At 38.0% G+C, this 22,895-nt stretch overlaps 1 long non-coding RNA gene across 1 annotated transcript in view; it reads right to left on the reverse strand.

The window, feature by feature from the left end:
• The window catches only part of LOC122788394, a 55,267-nt gene extending 33,257 nt beyond the window's left edge, over positions 1-22,010 (reverse strand). The window contains exons 1-2 of the long non-coding RNA XR_006362651.1: positions 21,926-22,010; positions 12,243-12,458 (exon numbers count right to left, since the gene is read on the reverse strand). This is a non-coding gene — a long non-coding RNA (uncharacterized LOC122788394). The remainder of the gene's footprint in view (positions 1-12,242; positions 12,459-21,925) is intronic.
• Positions 22,011-22,895: the final 885 nt, after the last annotated feature.

A 22,895-nucleotide genomic window follows, 5' to 3' on the forward strand; every position in this document is an offset into this window, starting at 1 on the left:
CATGATTCATGTAACAATGTAGTAAAAGACATGTCTACATTCTTGGCATTAAGCTGAATTCACTCAAGGTGGGTGCCAGGTTGCCATGGATGCATCTGATCTCCATTCCTGTGCAAGATATTCACTGACAGGATAATAAGGCTCAGCTGCAGTTGACATGGTGGTAAGTATAAGAACCAAGAGATAGAATCTCAGTTGTTTGCAGACTATTTTTCCTTTTGGTTTTATCTGACTGTGACCTCCAGCATGCATTTAAGTGACTCTATACTGATGCAAAGCTACTGCAATGAAAAGTTAGCACCTCTTAGTATGAGACCTCTGTATTCTCCCAGAAGAGAGTGTATTGTTCATTGATATGGGGAGAGCAGCTCTCGGCAGAGGAGTTTAAGTACCTTAGAGTCTTGCTCAAGCTTAATATCAAGGGAAAGCATGAGTCTGAAAAATAGACTACAGCAGTGGGTGCAGTGTTTTTTTTTTTTTGCTCCTTTTACCACCACAGTCTGACAATCAATAGCTTCTTCCTGGACAATCGATTCTCCATCATGGATGAGAGGGTTAAACAGGAAGGACCATTGTTTAAACAGCCATTAGGGATGGTTTGAGATTTTCTGCATTATATCCAAACCATGCATGCACCTGGAAAAGTGCTAAAGAAGGACTTGGAATAGGCTGATAGTAAAGAATGTCCACCCACTTCCACAAGGAGCATTCCCTCCATGCAGATCTGCTCCTCCTTCCAATGCATGAGAAGTGGTTTCTTCAGCCTCCACTAGAGAGACCTCACCACCCAATGTGTACCTGAGTATGGAAGAGGTAAGTGAGTCACGCTCCTTTACCCCTCCCCCTCCCTGCCTAGCTCATCCAGTGCTGGACAGATAATAAAACCACAGCCACCTGGGTCATAGTCAGGGCTCCAACTTTGTGTGTCATGGACACAGGCTAGTGGGTACACTCTTGAAAATACTGAATTGGTCTGTTTTGACACAGGAGCTGAGCTCATGGACAAAGCTCTCTGTTTTGTCAGTCAGTATACTTCCTTATCTTCAACACTGGTCACAAGCTGTGAGTGATGACCAAAAGAATGAGATCATGGGAGCAAGCATTAGAAATCTGGTTTATTTTCAGGGCCAGCAGGATTACATTCTGTGGGATACTGTGAAACTCAATGACCTATGATGTCTTGGAGTTAACAATCTGGCATTCAGGCATCAAATAAGGAAGCCCACTAGGTGCCTCTCATTAAATTTTTTCTGAGAAGATATCACTGGGAAGAAGTTCCTTATCCAGAATATTTTGGACGGATTGTAATACTTGGCAGGGTTGAACTCACTTGAGAATTATATGGTATGAATTGCCAAGTCTCCTTTCCATTGATGAGACTCTTACTTGAGAAACCAAAACTTTAAAACATCATCCCTTGGTATTCTGGGGCAAGCACTTCATACCCCTTCTTAAGATGGCTTCACCCCTTTCACCCATTACTAAATATAATCGCCTCCAAGTCTGTATCGGTTCAAGGGAAAAGTAAGTTTGCCTAACAGTTCCAGAGATGGAATAGGACTGGATGATACAATCAGTTTACTGCTTGGGGATCTATTTGGATATGCTGGAATGTGTGGAATGGGAAAGATAACTTTGTCCTGCCTTGATTAATCTGCTGTCTTGAAATTCAGTAAAATGGCAATAAAGTCAGTGAGTGAATAAATACTGCATTACAACTGCACAAAATTGACTTTGTGCTATAATTTTGTTGTAACATGAGACACAAACAACACCAATTGCAGAAGAATTAGTGAGGGCAGAAGCATTATAGTTTTTTTCCCAACTGCACTGCTGCTGTATTTAACCATTTAAATTACTAAAGTAATTCAATCAACCAATGAAGAGCTTTGCTCTAGCTAGAGATTTACTGCTTCCCACACCCAGAACATTAATTAGCACTCATGCTGTAGATGGTGAAAAATATGTTGTAAAACATGCTGCCCTTTATTTGAAAAGTTATGCTCTTGAGAAACAACCTGCATACTACTTTCCTTACATCAGCAAATCCAGATATGTTAATAAAAGCAATCTGCCTGTCACATGAACGTGAAGACAGAGTGTCTGCTGCAGAGCTGGAATGCCTGATCCATATGTGCCTTTTTAAGCAGTTGTACCGCTGTATTTGAATTTGGAAGTGCACACAGCTGCTGCTGATGATTTCAAATAAATGAAAACATATGTTTATCCAGAGTGCATACTGTATATAACAGCCACATTATATGCCAATCATATAGCAGCTGTATACTACTTGGATAATTTAGTCTGGTTATCTATAGGCCACTTGGATAATTTAGTGATGCCATTCAAACTCTGTAGACTGTTGTTTATGCTCCATTTTAACAGTTTCCAGTTAAAATAAATATTATAAGAGAACTCTTCAAAAGTGTGGTGAAGAACTCTGACATTAATAATGGGGGTAGAAATTGCTCAAACAAATAAGTCTTGAGGTTGGAGGTATAACACTGCTTTTGTTTGATGACAGAAGGAAACAATAAGATTATGTACTCTGCCTTTTAAGTGCATTTAATATTCTACAATATCATCATCCTGATATTCCTCATCACCCCTTCTCTACCTGTCCCATGCACACTTGAATGCACCTGTAATTTTTTTTCTATACCACCCGTTTTGCTAGCCACCCCATGCATCTACATCCCTCCTTTTAAAGTACTTTTGAAAATCCATAGAGTAGTTACACCCTATAATCTGCTGCCTCATCCTCTTCCTCTTCCAGTTTTGTTCTTCCTGTTGAGGATGACTGTTTCGCATATCTTTGACATGATCTTGGGCACCTCTGCCATTACCCCAAGCCCATCTCTTCGGCTCTTTAGTGAAAGGAATTCCATCTCCCCTTGTCTCTAGTCATATCGTTTACTCACCACCCTACACACTGTACTGGCGGCTTTCCTCTCTACTCTGTTCAGCAGCCTAATATCCCCTTTCCTTGTATGGGCTTCCAGATGTCAAACAGATCTGAAGATGTTGCCTTTCCAGAACTCCAAAGAACATAAGAATGATATCTTTGCCTCTGAAATCTATTCTCCTGAAGCCAAACCCCAACATTTTGTTAGCTGCAGCCACTGCTATATCTGGTGTTCCCATCCAGGTGTGATCAACACTCCCAGATCCTTTTCCTGTTCTTTTGTTATTAGTTCCTTCACCCCCATCTGATATGTTACACCAAAGTTGTTGTAATTTAAGAGCATTACTTTGAATTTGTCTGTGGCCTCATCTGGCTGTTGCCTTTCAGCCCTCTTTGTCAGCATTTCCAAACCCTTCCTTAGACTCTTCCACCCATCCTCCATTGTTGTAAATACTTTTGTGTCATCAGTGAAGAATATAGGTCAGTTTTCTGTTCCCCCTCTTATCTGTCTAAAACAAACACACTGAAGAGTACTGGCCTTAGAACTAATCACCACAGCACCCAGTTACTCACATTCTTAATTTCTAACATCACCCCTCTCACAAAAATCCTCCATGTTCAACTATTTTACAGTACAGCAGTCCGTTTCCTTTCTCTTGGTGTTGCCCTCAACCTGTTCAGGTTTCCTAGTAGTAATATATGTAGCACCAAATCAAAGGCATTAGTGAAGTCCAGGTGGACAATGTCTACTGGAACTCTCCTGTTTAAGTCCAGAATATCACATTTTGACCCATTCCAGAATTTTGATTAGTCCCTCAGATTGTTCCCATCACTTACCTATCTTTTATCCTCTCCAGCAGCTCATTACTATCATTCACTATCATAAAATACCATGATGTGTCTTTGTATTTTTACCCCTCCTCCTAACTTTAATCACAAAGTGTCATGATTATTGTTGACTAACTGTGCCTTCACTTGGACAGTCATGATCCCATCTGTCTTGGTAAGGACCAGATCCAAAAGTCACTCCTTACTGCTACAGTTGTACACCAGTTGGTTGAACTATTCATAGTCAAAGACCTCAGTCAACTCCCTCTCACTCTCTATCATGAGGCTTGGAATTTCACAGTCTGCTACTAACAGCTTAAAAAATTCCATGAGTATAACCATCCTTCTCCTAACCCACTTTTTCATTTGATTCCCTAGTCTTGTATCCTCTTCCACTAAAATGTCTGTGATTTATCTCAATTGATGCCCTTCTTTAAGTAGACTGTTACTCTATTTCTTGCCCTCCTTTCTCTGTCAGTCCTGAATAACCAGTATCCAGAACTGGATCATGGTCAAATAGGGCCTAGGAAGGGTAATGGATCAGCTAATCCCCTCCCCACACAGCCAACCCCCTGCAGCAATCCTAGTGTCCCATTACTTGGTCATCTCTCCCTAGTTACCATAAACAGTGCTCAAATCTGTCAATGTGCTTATGATTTTCTTCTTGTTTACTTCTGCAATGGTGATAGAGATTTGGATTTAATTTAAAACTTTTACATCAAATTTTTTAGCACAAACACTGACAGTGATTTGCTAAACAAAACAATGCATTCTTGCAATGAAAGCAGACTTAACATGAGCAGCAATGCACATTTCTGTCCTTCAAACCCACATTCAGTGAAACTGCATTAAAACCCCCATAAAATGCATTTGGCCAGTAGTAGATTAAGTGTACCTTTAGGCTGTTTTCAAACCACTGGCTTCTGCACACATTTTATTTAATTCACCTACCTGATTGCATTAAATTATAGTCCTTGTTTAATACAGCAACACTTGTTAGAATGTATTTTAAATTTGTAGTTTTTAACATTTTTCCAGTAACCAGTGAAACAAAACATATGAACCAGTAATGACAAAACTACCCATTTTAAAACAGTTCAGTCATAAAAGGCCACTCAAACTGCTGTCATTATAATCCACCAATAGCAGTCCTTATGTCCAATCTTTGCAGAAGTTAAAAGGCATCTGAATAATTCCACATTAAATATAACTGTAACTAATGAAGAGGTTGCTGTTGGCAAACTGCTGTTCTGTATCTGTACAATCCATTACCAGCTTACTGCACACACTCACAGCTTGGCTAGTGCTCTGTCCATTACCATGATGGAAGTTGCACTCCTCCAAATCCATTACCTATGGAGATGTCTTAAACCTCCCGTGGTTTGTAATGGACCATACTTTACTGGGTGATTATAGACGTCAGCATGTTGCATGTCATACAAGGCCCTAATGCTGGTGGTGAGTTGGATTTTAGTTTTTTATTTAAAGGAGATTTCAGGGACCCCACCCAACACAGGACCTGGGCAACTGCCTAGGTTGCCTAGTGCTGGATCTGGCTCTGCCTATATCCAGGTATCTCCATGTCCCTCTTGTCACTGGCTCATGTTTCTGTGATATGAACAATGTTTACCCTTCCCCCTGCATCATTACTTTAAATGTTATCTATCTATCTATCTATCTATCTATCTATCTATCTATCTATCTATCTATCTATCTATCTATCTATCTAACCATGATGTTTTCATGGCATTTTACTACTATCCAGTCATACTATTAAACACTCTTATTAGTTCTTCTGATTGGCCAAAAAACTGAGACATCCAGCACCAAAGTCTCTATGCCAAAAACTGAAGAAATCCAAAAATGTGTATATGGCATAAGACACCACGGCAGAGGCACAAAATAAAACCAGCTGAAATTTTTATTAAAAACAGAAGTAAGCGCTTTCAGGCAAACATGCCCTTCATCAGACAATGAAAAACAGTTAAAAACCAACATTTAAACATAATGTTGTCCAATCACATTCAGTAATTTACCCTCCTTTTTCTCAGAACAGGTTTTAAAGGCACAGTTACATTTTAACCAGAGCTCTTATCTGCCCCTGGTCTTATGATCCACTATGATTCACTGCACTCAGTTTCATTAATTAAATCACCACCCCTTATATTTTTATGCATCACTTGTAGCACCATAAACTTGAAAAAATTATCTGAACATTCTACAATATGTAATGCTAGGGCATTTCGTACATCATAATGTCTGATATCAAACAAATGCCCAAAAATTCTCTCCTTCAGCATACAATTGGTCTTGCCAACATAAAATGAATTACACATTTGGCATATAGCTAAGTAAACTACATTCCTAGTTCTGCAGTTGGCATAACCCCTCAATGAATAGGTCCACCCTGTTCTAGGATGTACAAAAGAATTGTTGGCATAAATGTGGGTGCAAGCCCTACAGTCATGACAAGGATATGTCCCTACACATCCAATTTTCATAATAGTGGATGGATTAGTCATAGGTTCCTTACAGGGAATGTCTTTCAAATTTCTATTCCTTCTAAAAGTAAACCTAGGTCTATCCCCAACTATCGCTGCTATCCTGTGATCTGATTGTAACACTTTCCAATTACGTTGTATAATGTCACAAATCCCCCCTATATCACTGCTGTATGTAAGCAGTAACTGTTCTTGTGGAGGACCAAATCTATAGTGTCTATTATTGATCCCTCCATTGATACCCCTATGATACCAAGGTTTAGCAGTTCCATTACGCTTAATTCTAATTTCTTGCATGGACTTATCTATCAACTGTCTACTATATCCTCTTTCTACAAGATTCCCCATGAGGACATCTGTCTCAATGTCAAACCGTTCCTCAGTGGTACATAGCCGAGAAATCCTATGGGCCTGTCCTTTCAGTATTTTCGTGAAAGTATGTCTAGGATGCATGCTGTCAAAGGAAAGCAAGCTGTTCTTCCAATAATGCTTCTTGTACAGCATGGTTTCTATCTTACCCAATATATCTTTCACTAAATGTACATCCAAATAATCAATGTCAGACATCGAAGAACTAACAGTAAATCTAAAAAACTCAGTGGTGCCCTCAAGGTAACCCACAAAAGAAGACAATTGCTCAACTGTGCCCTTCCACAAAAAGAAAACATCATCAGCAAAACAAAAATATCCCAGGTTGTCAGACCAAGGATGCATTTGCTGAAATATCACCTCATCCTCCCAAAATGCTAATACAAGGTTAGCATAAGAATTGGCACAGGGAGTGCCCATTGCAACACCCTGTGTCTGCCTATAATAAGTCCCTTGGCATGTGAAAATATTATGTTCAAATATTAAAGCCCACAATCTGCAAACTCTTTCATTGCTGACGTCATCCAACTGTGATTTATTTGCCAAGACATGTTCTATGGCTTTAAGCCCATAGTCATTGTCAATCACAGTAAACACATTTCTCACATCCAAAGTGACAAACATGTAATCTGGACAACTAAAACCCTTCATATAACAAGACAAACTGGTTAAGAAATGTGCAGTATCTCTTAAAATCCTGGGGTATAACTCAACCACCAGTCTTAGAGCACATTCAGCCCAAATAGATACATTTTCCGTGTCCCAACCCCTCCCTGAGACAATAGGTCTTAGGGGAGGATTAGAGTAATCCTTATGCAACTAAGATAAACCCTTAAACTTGGGAATCCTTGGATGATCAATGTGGAGAAATTCATATTGGGATTGCATTAACAAACCACTCTTCTGCATGTTCATTAACCGGGTCCTAATTTTACCCTTTAAAATATTTACCATCACAGGAGATAAAGGTACAAAAGTAGATGTATCACACAACAAAGAATGAAGTTTGTCACAATAATCATTCTTATTTAAAATGACTATAGCCCCTCCCTTGTCAGCTCATTTGATTACAATCCGATCATCCTGCTGCAATTGCTCTAAAGCAGACTGAGCAACTTTCGGTGTTAAATAAGGGTTTGACGTTTGTTCCAGATAACATGTCTGAATACAATCAGGTAATCATTGATGTTATGTGTTTTGCTAGAAATGTTTCCTTGAAAAATATGTTTCATGATAGGGCATGTGATGTTATTACAGAGTTGTGAAAACCGAGTGATTTCTTACCGAATAACAATCCTACTGTTACCACTTTTATCAGGATGTGTCAGATAGAGATTGAACAATATGTGCAAGATAAACATAGATGTAGATATCATAATTTAACACAAGAGCAATGCACTGCTTTAATTTGCATAAGGATGACTCTAATCCTCCCCTGAGATCTATTGTCTCGAGGAGGGGTTGGGTCACGGAAAATGTGTCTATTTGAGTTGAATGTGCTCTAAGACCAGTGGTTGAGTTATACCCCAGGATTTTAAGAGATACTGCACATTTCTTAACCAGTTTGTCTTGTTATATGGAGGGTTTTAGTTGCCCAGATTACGTTTGTCACTCTGGATGTGAGAAATTTGTTTACTGTGATTGACAATGACTATGGGCTTAAAGCCATAGAAAATGTCTTGGCAAATAAGGCACAGATGGATGACATCAGCAATGAAAGAGTTTGCAGATTGCTGACTTTGATACTTGAACATAATATTTTCACATGTCAAGGGACTAATTATAGGCAGGCACAGGGTGTTGCAATGGGCACTCCCTGTGCCAATTCTTATGCTAACCTTGTATTAGCATTTTGGGAAGATGAGGTGATATTTCAGCAAATGCATCCTTGGTCTGACAACCTGGGATATGTTTGTTTTGCTGACGATGTTTTCTTTTTGTGGAAGGGCACAGTTGAGCAATTGTCTTCTTTTGTGGGTTACCTTGAGGGCACCACTGAGTTTTTAGATTTACTGTTAGTTCTTCGATGTCTGACATTGATTATTTGGACGAACATTTAGTGAAAGATACATTGGGTAAGATAGAAACCATGCTGTACAAGAAGCATTGTTGGAAGAACAGCTTGCTCTCCTTTGACAGCATGCATCCTAGACATACTTTCACGAACATACTGAAAGGACAGGCCCATAGGATTTCTCGGCTATGTACCACTGAGGAACGGTTTGACATTGAGACAGATGTCCTCATGGGGAATCTTGTAGAAAGAGGATATAGTAGACAGTTGATAGATAGGTCCATGCAAGAAATTAGAATTAAGCGTAATGGAACTGCTAAACCTTGGTATCATAGGGGTATCAATGGAGGGATCAATAATAGACACTATAGATTTGGTCCTCCACGATAACAGTTACTGCTTACATACAGCAGTGATATAGGGAGGGATTTCTGACATTATACAATGTAATTGGAAAGTGTTACAATCAGATCACAGGATAGCAGCAATAGTTGGGGATAGACCTAGGTTTACTTTTAGAAGGAATAGAAATTTGAAAGACATTCCCTGTAAGGAACCTATGACTAATCCATCCACTATTATGAAAATTGGACGTGTAGGGACATATCCTTGTCATGACTGTAGGGCTTGTACCCACATTTGTACCAACAATTCTTTTGTACATCCTAGAACAGGGAGGACCTACTCATTGAGGGGTTATGCCAACTGCAGAACTAGGAATGTAGTTTATTTAGCTATATGCCAAATGTGTAATTCATTTTATGTTGGCAAGACCAATTGTATAATGAAGGAGAGAATTTTTGGGCATTTGTTTGATATCAGACATCATGATGTACGAAATGCCCTAGCATTACATATTGTAGAATGTTCAGATATTTTTTTCAAGTTTATGGTGCTACAAGTGATGCATAAAAATATAAGGGGTGGTGATTTAATTAATGAAACTGAGTGCAGTGAATCAAAGTGGATCATAAGACTAGGGGTGGATAAGAGCCCTGGTTTAAATGTAACTGTGCCTTTAAAGCCTGTTCTGAGAAAAAGGAGGGTAAATTACTGAATGTGATTGGACAACATTATGTTTAAATGTTGGTTTTTAACTGTTTTTTATTGCCTGATGAAAGGCACGTTTGCCTGAAAGTGCTTACTTCTGTTTTTAATACAAATTTCAGCTGGTTTTATCTTGTGCCTCTGGCGTGGTGTCTTTTGCCATATACACATTTTTGGATTTCTTCTGATAGGCAGTATCTGTTTTCATTATTTGTTTGCATCCTGGGTACCTAAATCTTTCTGCTGCTGTGACCCTCCCTCTTCACTTCCATTCTGTTTTAAAGGTATGTTATTAAGAAGCACATTTCCAGTCCAGCTGTAAGTGGCCTATAGTCAGTTGCTCATGTCACAGCTGCTTGTTTCATACTTGCTCAAATGTAGTAGTTCAAGGTGGCAGTTGCTTATCTGTTCTTTTTTCCTCTTAAATGAGTAATATCTCTGCTCAAACTGCAGTGAGTTTGTAGTGGTCTGATCTCACATTCTCCCAGAGAAACAGTAAGAATGATTTGATTGTTTGTTAGTGATTGCTCTTTCTTTGAGGTACAATGATGTCAATATGAGAATAATAAAATAAAAGGTGGAGATAAAGTCCCCTGTGGGTGGTGTGCACGGTGGATTACCTTCTTGCAAAAGACACTTGCATAATCTTTGCCATTTTGTTTCATTTGCTTATAACTTGACAAGCTCAACTAAATGTGTTGCAAGCATTTGTGTACTTGATTTGTCATTTAAGAACAACTGTTGTCAGACAATTGTGATTTGATCTCAGATGTTTTAAGGAATCCTCGTGGATCCACTGTAAGCACTGATGTTTCCTGTAGTCTAAGATGATGTCCATCCCTTGAATAGAGTTGGTCATTTTACCAGACCACCCCTGTTCCTCCACCACTCTAAAGCTCTCTTACCTTGTGTCCAGTGCCTTTAGCTAGTCATTATAATCTCCAGTTTTCTCTTTCCTCCACATCCTGGCTACTGAAATAGGCATCACTTCTGAGAGTTTTATTTCCTCAACTCTATCTTGGCATGTCCTTGATACTTCTCTGGGTCTACTTTTTACCACCTCATCTGGTACTTCTCACAGTTGTTGCTTTCATGAACTGGAATATGCATTCATCCCTCCCCACTAGTAACCCCATTACCAATTATCTCCCATGTCTTACTAAGTGTAGACCCCCAGACCAGTTTCACTGTCTTCTGGTTTCTCCTGTCTCCCTTACTAAGACTGTTAATTCCTCTTATTTGTTGTCATTCTAGTTCTTATCTCCTGCACATCTTACCCCATGTCACTAGCCTTCCTATTTGCAACCTTTCTTATTCCAGACCCATTTAATCCACCCCCTTACAGTTTTGGCTGTCTTCCACTGTGCGCTGTGCCTCATCTCTTTCTTATCCCTCCTGGTCTATACTGCTACTACTTTTCACTGTTGTAACATTGTAATTATTAGCCCTTGCTTCCTGAGTGTCCACTCCTGCCCACTCCCTTCCTTTCTTCCTTCCTTCTTTCCTGCTCTCCATGTTGTGTTGGCTCCTGCATATCCTTTTTCTAGTTTTCCTTTAAATCTAAAAGTCTGATAGTATATACTTTATTTTCAAAGATTTGGGCTGCAGATGATAACATATTATATCATCACCCATATAGTTCAACCATATATTTCTTAGTAGTGTAAAAGATTCCCACTTTGTCCCACATAACATGGTGGTATTCTTATTTCTTTTATAATCTGTACACCCCCCATAGAAAAATTTAATTTTCTACCACTGTGCCTTAGTTGTCCTGGAAACAAACAGCCATAAAATGCTTATGATGAGCTATGGCAATTAGAAAATGGATGTACTAGCTGCCAATGGCAGGGGTAAAGCAGGGTAAAATGTCCCCTGAACACCTACAAATCATACTATGTGTAAATCAAGATGACATATCACTATTGCACAACCAAAGGACGATGCAAATTCAACTGGTATGAAATTAACTGCAGAAATGGTGTTACAGTGCATTAGGGATCTTTTTATTTATATGTGAGTGCTCATCCAAGAACAGAAAGAAAAAGAAGAGGGGGAGGCATGGGTATGTGGTGAAGTTTGTTTGTTTGTGGCTTTCGGCTTTTCCCTGTTAGGGGTCGCCACAGCGGAACTCCGGTCTGCTAATGATTGGCAGTAGAGTTTTACGTGTTGGCTTGCCGGGCCTAACACACAACCTTCAATGAAGGAATGCCTGTTCACGCATATTGCCACACAGAAGATGCTCTAACTGAGAATCGAACGGGCAACGTCTAACTGTGAGGCGACAACGCTACCGCAGCACCACCACCGCAGTCGCATGGGTATGTGGTGAAGTATAACTGCAAAATAAATGGGGGAAGGGACCTTTCTGTAACTAGGAAACTACAACAGTCAGCACAAGAACAATAAATATCAAAGAAAAGAGATGCTCTATGTTACTAGAGATATCTTATTTGCAGAGCAAAAGAAGGAACTCTGTAAATGAACCTAAGCCAATAGGCTGTACACTCGAGAACAAAATAAACATGAAAAAAAAGTTGGTGCAAGAAATTTAATGAAAAAGAATTCAGTACTATACCTGCAAGAAGTTTAGAGAAAAGCTGCTTCTGATCATCAGAAAATGTGCCTGTCCAGTCCCTCCTGATCATGTCCATTGAATATGCATTTCTTTTTGACATCTTGTTTTGTGCAGAGGTTGTGCCAAGTCTGTGGGAGTCAGTCAATGGCCTTGCAAAACATGTCACTAATAAAACAGAAACCAGGGCACTGGACGCACACAGTTTTCTATTCATGGCTGAAAAGGAAAAGAAAGAAAATATGTCAGTTACTGACAGCCCATGTTATGCTTCCAGTAATTCAGAAATGGATTAATTAACTTTAATAGTAAATGATGAAGGTATACAGTCATTTTCAGTAGACTATTCATCATTTAAAATGTAGATGCTATGATGAGACATTCTATAGCAACTCCAGTGATACAGAATCGTAGAATTCTGGCTACAGGAAAGTTAAATACAATAACCTTAAATAACTTGAAGGAAAATATTAGACAATGATATTTGTGTAGATACTATCGATTTGACTTTTGTCTGACATGTAGACAGGTTCCTTTAATTTCATGGTGTGGGCCTAGGTCAGTTATGGACTTTTAATAAATGATATAGCTCATCTAAAACCATAATACTAGTTGCACAATGATATATAAATGTTCAGAGGTACAATGCAGTGGCCATACTTGCTGGCTGTGGCAGTGATGGACTGTGGCAACTACTGTATCATGGCTACAGACTTGATAATATTTAGTAGGTGGGACAGGTACAGGATGTAGGGTCCAATGGCACAAGTGAAAAGCTCATATATTTTGTTGTTGTTGTTAGTTAGTGTCCACTGTCAAGAAAACTTAATCAGCTCTGGTTACATGGAAGGATAAAGCCCTGACTAAGGCCAAGGAGATCCAGTTTTGATTAGTGGACATGGTGACTGATGAAATGGCAGGAAGGGATGGGGGTGCTCATCCTGGGAGGGGGGAGGCTTCAAAGAGGGAAGTTGTCCTCGGATGTATGTCAATGAGCACAGGGGAGAGGGTGGGAAAAGTAAGTCATATATAACCCCCACAGATGTAAGATGGACAGTGAACCTCCTCAGAACACCCTTAGGTTCCTCACTGGCCCTAGTGTAAACTCGGACATTGGGCCAGGGTTTAAATTGAAGTGCCAGTAGACCCAGAATAGGATATGAGGCACTGGGATGGCTGACAGAATGACATTAAGGGAGGGGCGTCTCCTAGCCAGATTCTTTCCAGTCAGGACAAACAAGAGAGCCTGTGAACATTATGAGTCAGAAAGTATGCCTCCTTCAGTTACGGATGCTTTTCTCTGTCCTCTCTTGGTTACTCATATTCACACAGAACAGAGTAAGCAAAGTTCAGAATATTCGAATGAGAGCATCAATGTTTTCTGGAGTGTTCTTCACATTTAAAAGCTAGGCACAGATGGTAGAACAATGTCTGAAAGTAAAACAAAACTGGGTATAATTTAAACCATTGATGAGTAATCATATTCTCCTAACAAATGAAAATTTAAATACAACCAGCAACTGGTGACATTTCATTCAGCTATTATGCAGAGTGCAATTGAATTATATAATCCATTTACCATACTTAATTGCTTTCTTAAAGACTCAAGATCAGAAGTCTGCAATAAGACTCATTAAGGACATAAAATGTTACTTGTAGCATGACAGGAAGTCAATAAAACAGTAAGCAATATTGATTAATTTTATTTCTGTTATTTAAACAGCAAAATTTGGGATTTTACCTAAACTATATGACTGAGAATATATGTTAGTAGCTCTTCAGAACCTGAAAATGTTTAGGTTAGGATTGCTAATTAATCATATATTTCACTCTTAGGAAAAATCAGCGTGTTTTGTGACTACTGTATTACAAAACAATTTTTCAAGCAGTCCTAGACTGAAAGTTAAGTGAAAATACATGAACTGTGAACACACTAATGTCAACCCATTCTAATACTCAACAAACTTTTTTTTTTTAAAGGAAAAACATATATAATCAAAACACCAGGGAATGTTTATCCACTATCTTTTCTTAGTTTTTGTCTTGGATTGTTTGACTTTTATATGGTAGCCAAAACAATGCCAGCACTACAACGGATTGCTGGGATTTTTTTTTCAGGGTAGCACAAACAGTACAATACCTGCCATACTTCATTTCAAAGGGCAAGCCACACCTTCTTGTAGGAAATGCTTGCAAAACATGCTTTTGAAGCCCATGTTGAGTGCTTATTCAGCCACCTTGGATGAAGGCTTCATCGCATGTCCTCTCACTCCCATTAAGTCAACATGCACTCAACAATACTAAAACACAGGGAATGCCATTCGGCTCTGCAGTTAAGCTTGAAATCTGCACTAACCTCTGTTGGCTACCTTGGGTCTAGTCAGAGATGTTGGAGCTCACTCTTAACCAAAAATACACTGCTGTTATATTTGAACCACAGTTTACCCTTAACAGTAGTAGCTGCTTTAGCTGCAGAAGATTAAAATGAAACTTCATCTCACATTCCATGTCTGTCTGTCTGTGTATTATGTCTATAACCTCAGACATCACAGCAAGAGATATAATCCTGCATTCACATCCCTACTCATGTGGTTTGCAATAAAGTGCCTCACCTCTTCTGTACCTATACATCATTCATTCATTCATTCATTCATTCATTCATTCATTCATTCATTCATTCACTCACATCACTTGACTGATCCTTCAGAGTTCATTTTGGATTAAATTGCAGCTAATGCTTATGAATGAGATCTGAGATATTGGCCCAGTGCTTCTAGAATCATTTTTCTTTCTCTTGACCATAAATCTTATGCTAGTACTCCACCCACCCCTAAACTTATTCAGAGATGCAGTCATTATTCACAACCTCGTTAAGCACACCTGTCCTCACACACCTGGAACCATTCTTGTTTTAATTATTTAAGTATCTGCGTTCGCTCTGTCAGACATTACATTATGACTGTTTTACTCATGCTAAGTGCTTGTTTCTAAGTTGCTTACTTGAACAATACAATGTAACTACTTTATCTCTTGTATTTTCCAATTTATAACCCACTCTAATCCTGAAATGTGTATCTTCTAACATGCTGCATGTTTAAAGCAAACAAATAAATGAATAAATGAACACACTAAATGGCTTTTTACAGCCATTACTTTCCCAGTTTAGTGTTTTAGGATGTATGTAAGTTACTGAGTGAATCTACTTAAGTGATAACATCCAATAACCTATGATACACTTACAATAACCTGCTTTATTAAGTCATTATAAGCCGAAGTGGGAAATGATCCAAAGAAGCACTTTTCTGTAAGAACGCTTCAAGTTAGTATAAGACACCACTACGATTGCAGGAGAAGAAATCACTAAAATAGCAGCATTACTCATCACCAAATGGCTTTTCTACTATTTATTGAATGCAAACTGGGTAAGGAAACAACTCAATAAGCACAACTCTGTGAAGCTTAACTTCCTATATCCTGATGACTGATCTGTCAGCAACCATAGTGATATCAAAATGTGTTTTCAAATGGCTAAAAACAAAAATATCATCTTTTTGTAGGGAATGTGTCCCCCCTACATTCTCATGCAGGGAGAACATCATCAAACATAACAGAGTTAACTCCACGTTCATTGCATGTTGGAGAAAGTGAAATTTGTGACTGCAGCAACCTTGCTAGAAACACACTGTCTTTAACAATACAGACAATGTTTTTCAGACTGTGGATACTGTCAAAATGGATGCTGGGAACTACGTTTTCTGATGGTAGTTGTACTACTTAGATTAATACAAGGTGGAGTTTGTAATTTATAAACTATTGCATAGATGTGCACTGCACTGATCTGTGGAAGAAATACAACTCTACTATTGTTATATGAAGTAATTTACATGGTACAGGATATTTATATACGTTGCCCGTTCGATTCTCAGTTAGAGCGTCTTCTGTGTAGCGACATGCGTGAATGGGCGTTCCTTCATTGAAGGTCATGTGTTAGGCCCGGCAAGCCAGTACGTAAAAATCTACTGCCAATCATTAGCGGACCGGAGTTCCGCTGTGGCGACCCCTAACTGGGAAAAGCCGAAAGACACAAAAACTAAGTATAAAATTATGATAAGATGGCCATTAAGTTATGCTACTGTGTGCTTAGTGACATAATATGGCACAAGGCCAGTGTCTGAGCACCTAATGCTGTGAAGAGTGCATGAGAAACAGCCCAGTGGGTTTATTGACACACCCTCTCTGGGGGGTATGGCTTACATTGATATAGTAACACTTTTGGCATACCTTGTATTATATAACTTCTGCTCTGCAATTGTTATTCTTTTTTTTGTTTTCACTGTCATCTGTTGGCACATTATTGCCCTGGTCTCCTTATTCATTTAAGCATTGATTTCTTAAGCTGAGCCAGTGGAAGTGCTGTTTAGCATGAATGTTACAGCATTTAGCTTGTCTTACTCACATTAAATGTAATACTCATTTAAGGCATATGGCAGAGTGACTTATTACACTTAAAATATCTTTAAGTAACTTTTGTTAAAATAGTTACATATAAAAAATTGTATGCATACGTATCACAGTTAAATGGCCTTCTCCAAACCTATGAAACTATTTGATTTTATGCTAGTTTGCAGAAGTGAATTAGCTCTGAAAATCAGTGTTCAGATTACCTGCAATTAGGCTTTTCTTCATGGCCTATATATATATATATATATATATATATATATATATATATATATATATATATATATAAAATCTGCCTGGAAGCAGGATTACTAGCTGTAAACAACATTATTTTACATTCTGCCGAAGAGTTGGAGAAGCGTGCAACTCATGTTGAAAGTGTGCAACAGAAAGCATGTTAATCCGTGCTGTCCTTTTCTCTCTCTTAGTGCCCCTCGGGTTTGTTCAGTAATGGACATGCTCACAGCATGGGCAGAGTACTTTTGATCTTTTTGTACTTTGTACGAACCTCTCTTATTTCTGCTCTAGGAAGTTTACATGTAGCACAACTCATCTTCACTGGTTAGTTATGAACTCTGGGTACTTCAGCAACCAGCGATGACCTTAATGCTACTATAATGACCATTCTAGTCTAGAATCCTCATTTAATTATAAAATATAATTGCAATATACAAGCAGTTGGTACCATGGAGTCTGAGATGTTAATGATATGAAAGCTAAAATCCTGTTCTATTCTGCTCTGAGTCAATGATTCAGAAATAATACCTGAATTTATTGTTACAGAAAAGTTTTGAACAGGCATCCACTTGGCACTTTAAATGTCTATTTAACACTCCTTCAGGTGTTTAAATACAGCACACTCAAAGCTTCCATGACAAGTAAACCTACCTGCTCACATTTACACTTATGATTTTTATGCTAAGCATGGCTAGTCTATTGACAAGGCTTAAGAAAAAGCTTACTGCTAAATTTTGTGTCCCTGCGGTAAATAACAATCAGCAGACAGGTCAGCAATGCAACAAAACACAATACACATTTTACTTGTATACATTTCATAGAATTATTTTTGTTAAAGCCAGAAATTTATAAGAATAAAATGAATGAACAAATTAATGAATAAATGCTTAAACTTTGTGGGAAACAAATTCATATTTTCTGAAGACATAGCTTTGAATTCTTTCATCAGATATTATTTTTTGCTTGACACTGACAAATGTAAGCACTTTCCCAAATTAAGAATACAAGATATTCCTTGTACTTGTCTAAATCAATGGAAATAAGAATTTAGAAAATCTGAAAACGGACACCTATCCACATAGTATTATTTCTAGCTGGCAGCAGACACGGACACCTATCCACATAGTATTATTTCTAGCTGGCAGCAGACACGGACACCTATCCACGTAGTATTATTTCTAGCTGGCAGCAGACATTAGCAATCAAGCTGAATATGGAAGAACAAGCTAACCAAAGCCTTCAAAAATGAGTTTAATGAAAAACATTATTTTTCCATTACAATAGCATTTTCTCCACCAGCATTAGTTGTCAAATTCCACATTTTGCTACATAGATTACTAAGAGGTCCTTGTCTGCACTTCTTATCTTGGTGTGTGACAGATGTTTTATTTATCTGCTTTCCATATTTCTGTCAAAGCTTCCACTGTACAGCTATACACACTGTTGGGGTTGCATGCATTACAAATGTGTACACTGATGGGGCTGCATGCATTACAACTGTGCACATTGGTGGAGCTGCATGCATTACGGCTGTTTACACTGGTGGGGCTGGGTACATTACAGCCATGCATACTGGTTGAGCTGGGTACATTACAGTTGTGTACATCAGTGGGGGTGTGTGCATTACAGCTAGGGTTGCCACCTTTCCAAATGGCCAAAGTGGGACATTTGTGCTACAAACATCAGATTTTGCAGGGCAAAACATACCCACGGCCAGTACAAAGGACAGAACTTCAGTTGTTTGCCTGAATAAAAGTTTATTCTTGTAGCATTTTTGTTCTTTATTCTGTTTCGTATAACATTTAGGGGTTTCAGATACAGAATAACTGTTTTATGCAACTATTACATACAATATAGAAAATAATTTTGTCCTAAAATCTCAGGACATTTGCCATTTTCTCACAATATTTTGCAGGACACAACTGCCCAAAGAGGGACTGTCCCTCGCAAAGTGGGACAGGTGGTAACCCTAATTACAGCTGTGCACACTGGTGAGGCTGCATGCATTACAGCTATGCACACTGGTGAGGCTGCATACCTTTCAGCTGTGCACACTGGTGGGGCTGCAAGTACTTCACATATGTCTATGTAAGGTTGCCTCCTGGCCACATCTTGCACAACAGAAACTTTTTTTTTTCACCCAGACCTTCAACTAGGCTGCCTGTTCCCACTTCTGAATAAGTTCAGCAGCCCATTGGACTCTCAAGCTGTATCACCCGCTAAAGCTGTAATGCCCTTGCTTATTTTTGAACCTGGGCTTTTTAATGTAAAGAAGGATGCCCTGTTGCTGGGGTTATGAAGCTGTCCACTGATTTTTTTTTATACTATGCCTAATTGAAAACCTACATTTTATAATTGTTTTTGGTTTGTAAAATTCACTGAAACTGTTATTTATAACAGAAGTTTCCAAGCAAGATAAATGTTAATGGTGAAAATCTTTTGCATGTGATTCAAGTTTAAACACTTCAATGACCAGCATAGATGTCTCACCCAGTTATGAATCAATAGTTAAGACTCTGCAGCAAAAGTATGCATTTGATTTATTTATTTAGGGGCTGTTTATGAATGGCAAAATATGAACTATCAAAAGATGTGATAACAACACACTGTTGCATAAATAACAGTATAGTAGGCATTCTGCATTTCTAAAAACTAACAACCAAAATTAAACTAATACCCACATATATATATATATATATATATATATATATATATATATATATATATATATATGGTGATTAAAGAAAACATATTTTTAAGTAATGGTATTCTAAGGTCTATGCTGCTGTGATTTCCCTTTAAGACCTAAAATACTAGTTGTTTAAAATTAAGTTGACCTTGAATTGATATAAAGAAGGTACCGAATTCTGTAGAAGAGCAAAATAATCCAAACCTCTCTTTTCCTCTCTCAGTGTTTTCCTCCCAGCTGAATGACATCACAACTGTCTGTCAATAAACGGCTGTTGCTGCTTTAACATACCTCTGTGGGCTCTTTATTTATTCATGTGTCACCTAAAGCGTATGCTGCTATATCGCAGGCACTATGCAACTGTGATCCCAGTCTTACATCTTGAATGAAGAAATGCCGGGTATACGTGTACATTATTTTTTGACACACTTTTAACCATTTAGTAGTCTGAGGCAACTCTAGGATGTCACTGAAGCTGAAGCAGCAAGTGCTTTACTTTATCTCTAAGAGAAATTTTGAGCTGGTTGTCTAAGACAAATGTATTGCCTCTGGACAATGTTAGGCTATGCTTGGTCACACTGCTGAAGCAGGAAGTTCAGCTATTAAAGAATTGCAAGCCCAAACTCATTTGATTTGCCCATGCATTACAGTAATATAAAGTGAGCATATAGTACATTCTGCCCTTGGAGAAGCACAGAAACAGTTGCTGATCTCAGTGTAGAAATGTGGTCATGTAAACTACAAATTCACACTGTTCATAAATCCCAAGTTTAAACCACATGGCATGTATAGCATATATTTCACTCTGGAAAGACATGGGCTAAAATTATTATATTTTCAATCATGAAACTGAATTCATTGCGCAGACGAAGCGTTGTTTTGGGGGAGGGTGCTTTCTTTTAAGGGTCATTTATATACTACGCTCATTTATTAAGCACTGTTAGCTATGGATTCAGATATATAATTTCTAATGCAAAGGATCACAGGGCAAACCCTCACCACAACTACCACCTATGCAAATATGAGATGTTTACTTGGCCACCTGACCTCCCAAACCCTTTTGGCTCACAGCATGAAGACCACCAAAATGCAGCATAACAGCTTTAAATAAAATAATAGAGCCTTATTTTATATTCTTGTCTGAAAAGCTTGAAAAGTAATTAAAAAGTAGGCTGAAATATATAAAATCATTGAGATTAAATGAACAGACTTATTTCATCAGTTATTTTAAAATGTAGATTGCATAAACTCTTTACCTAATTGTTAAGTATTTCCACAGTAGGCAAACATGGTAGCTTTCTCAGAGCTATAGTTATCAGGAAATTGCTCCAGAGTTGCATGCTTTATGTTTGGATACTCAGCTACCTTCTATAGAATTGTGTAGAATTTTGGACAATATTTTAAAAATATTTAAGACAGAGCTTTTCACTAATATAGATTTTGCGATTATAATATCACATTCTGGAGCACGTTAATGAACAGACCTCAGTCTAGCCAAATTTCACCTGTATGTTTTGCTTTCAGCATGCAGGTAGAGTTAGCATTAAGGCAATGCCTGAATCATTTGAGACCTGTAAGGCAGAAATAATAATTATCTAGCCAACATGGTTCCAGTAAAGAACTAGAAATCCAAGCGATGACTCTATATTGACATTTAATAATCACAGTTAAAATGAGAGCACAGAGACTGAATAGGTATATCCACTTCTGTAACAACAGCAAAACATTTTAGCATTTTGTTTCTTCCTAAGGAGTGTTGTTTGTTGGTAAAAGTAATTTGAGTATGAAATTAACAAATTCACACTTAAAGATAAATTCAATCAGAAACATTAAATTGTGTCTGAATTAACAGTTTCTTTTATTTATTTATTTGTTAAATAGTTAAGCCCACTGGAGACATGGGTCTATTTTAGGGGTGCTTCAGGAATATTGACTGATGAAATGTCTTGTTCAGAACTACACTTCAAGTTGTAGCTAAAATAAAAGTGCAGTATATCATGGCTGGAAGACGTCTGATCTCTTTAAAATTTCAGCTGCTGCTTGGTTTTACAGAACATGTTATTTCATCACATATCAAATATCTGAATCTTACTGCATTTTCAGAATATAAAATGAACTGTATTTTTACTTCAGAAGTTAAAGCAGATATTAAAGTCAGCAATGGAAGGAAACAATCTGCAGTATTAACAAATAAAGCAAAACTAAACGAACTTTGAAATACTCAGCTCATGCTTTAGGCTAGCACACAATAAGCCTGTAAGAACTTTCTTCTAATTCAAGTAGCGTATTGTTAAGTTTATACCTGCTATAATGTCCTCTTCAAAGAGTCCTGGCCAGCATTCAGTAATGGTGCCACCTTCTGTCGAACCTTTCTAGGTCCCTGTCACTAAAACATCCTTATATACCTAACCCAGCTTGAAAACCTATTACCTAAGCAAGAAGGAGAGACTACAGTGTGGAAAGATAGCCCCTCCCCTAGCACCATTCTCTTATCTGTCTTCTTATTTTTAGCAAATAAATGATGCTAATGTCAGTTATAGACCTTTTTTTCCATATTTAAAGGTTAAATTACTTTGCTTCATTCTTGTCTCATGAAGGCTGCGTTGTCACACTAACGTCTAGGATCATGTTTATTTGTAGTAGTTCTCTATTAAGGCTCCAGAAACAAAAAAAAAATCTTATTCTCCCTTTCCCTTTTCTGCTTCATGCAGAGATTTATTTTTTCTTGTTACTGTTTTTGTCATATTTTTAATCTACTGAATCTGTAGCACAGGAAATATTAAAAGCCAGCATTTGCTTGAAAATCTCTTTCTCTCTCATTCCTATTTCAAATGGACCCCATGGAAAGCACTATTCAAGCACTCTTCTGGCCACATAAACACATACATCTCTTAATGACCTTTATTCCACTAAAAAGTGTCTGCTTGGAAACTTCTGTTATAAATGACAGTTTCCTGTTGTGTGGCAGTACACCTGGGTAACGATACTGCACTGATTTTAGTTTACTGAACGATTCTATTAAGTACACATTGTTTTGCAGTCTAATTGTGTTACAGTGATGCCTTCTGGACTATGTACGACATACCAAATTAAGCAGAATTCATGCAGCCTTAATTGTTTAAAGTCATTTCAGCAGCTTAGCATATATTTTCACTTTACTCTTGTCTTGCAAATTACCACTTCAATTCAGGTCTGCTAAAAGCTTTATTCTAACTTCTATGCACTGTAGCAAAGAGACAGGTAGCCTTATCATGTTTATAAGAAGATGGTTA

This window comes from Protopterus annectens, chromosome 13.part0 (assembly GCF_019279795.1).
Source record: "Protopterus annectens isolate FY-2018-M chromosome 13.part0, PAN1.0, whole genome shotgun sequence".
Taxonomy (NCBI): Eukaryota; Metazoa; Chordata; order Ceratodontiformes; family Protopteridae; genus Protopterus; species Protopterus annectens.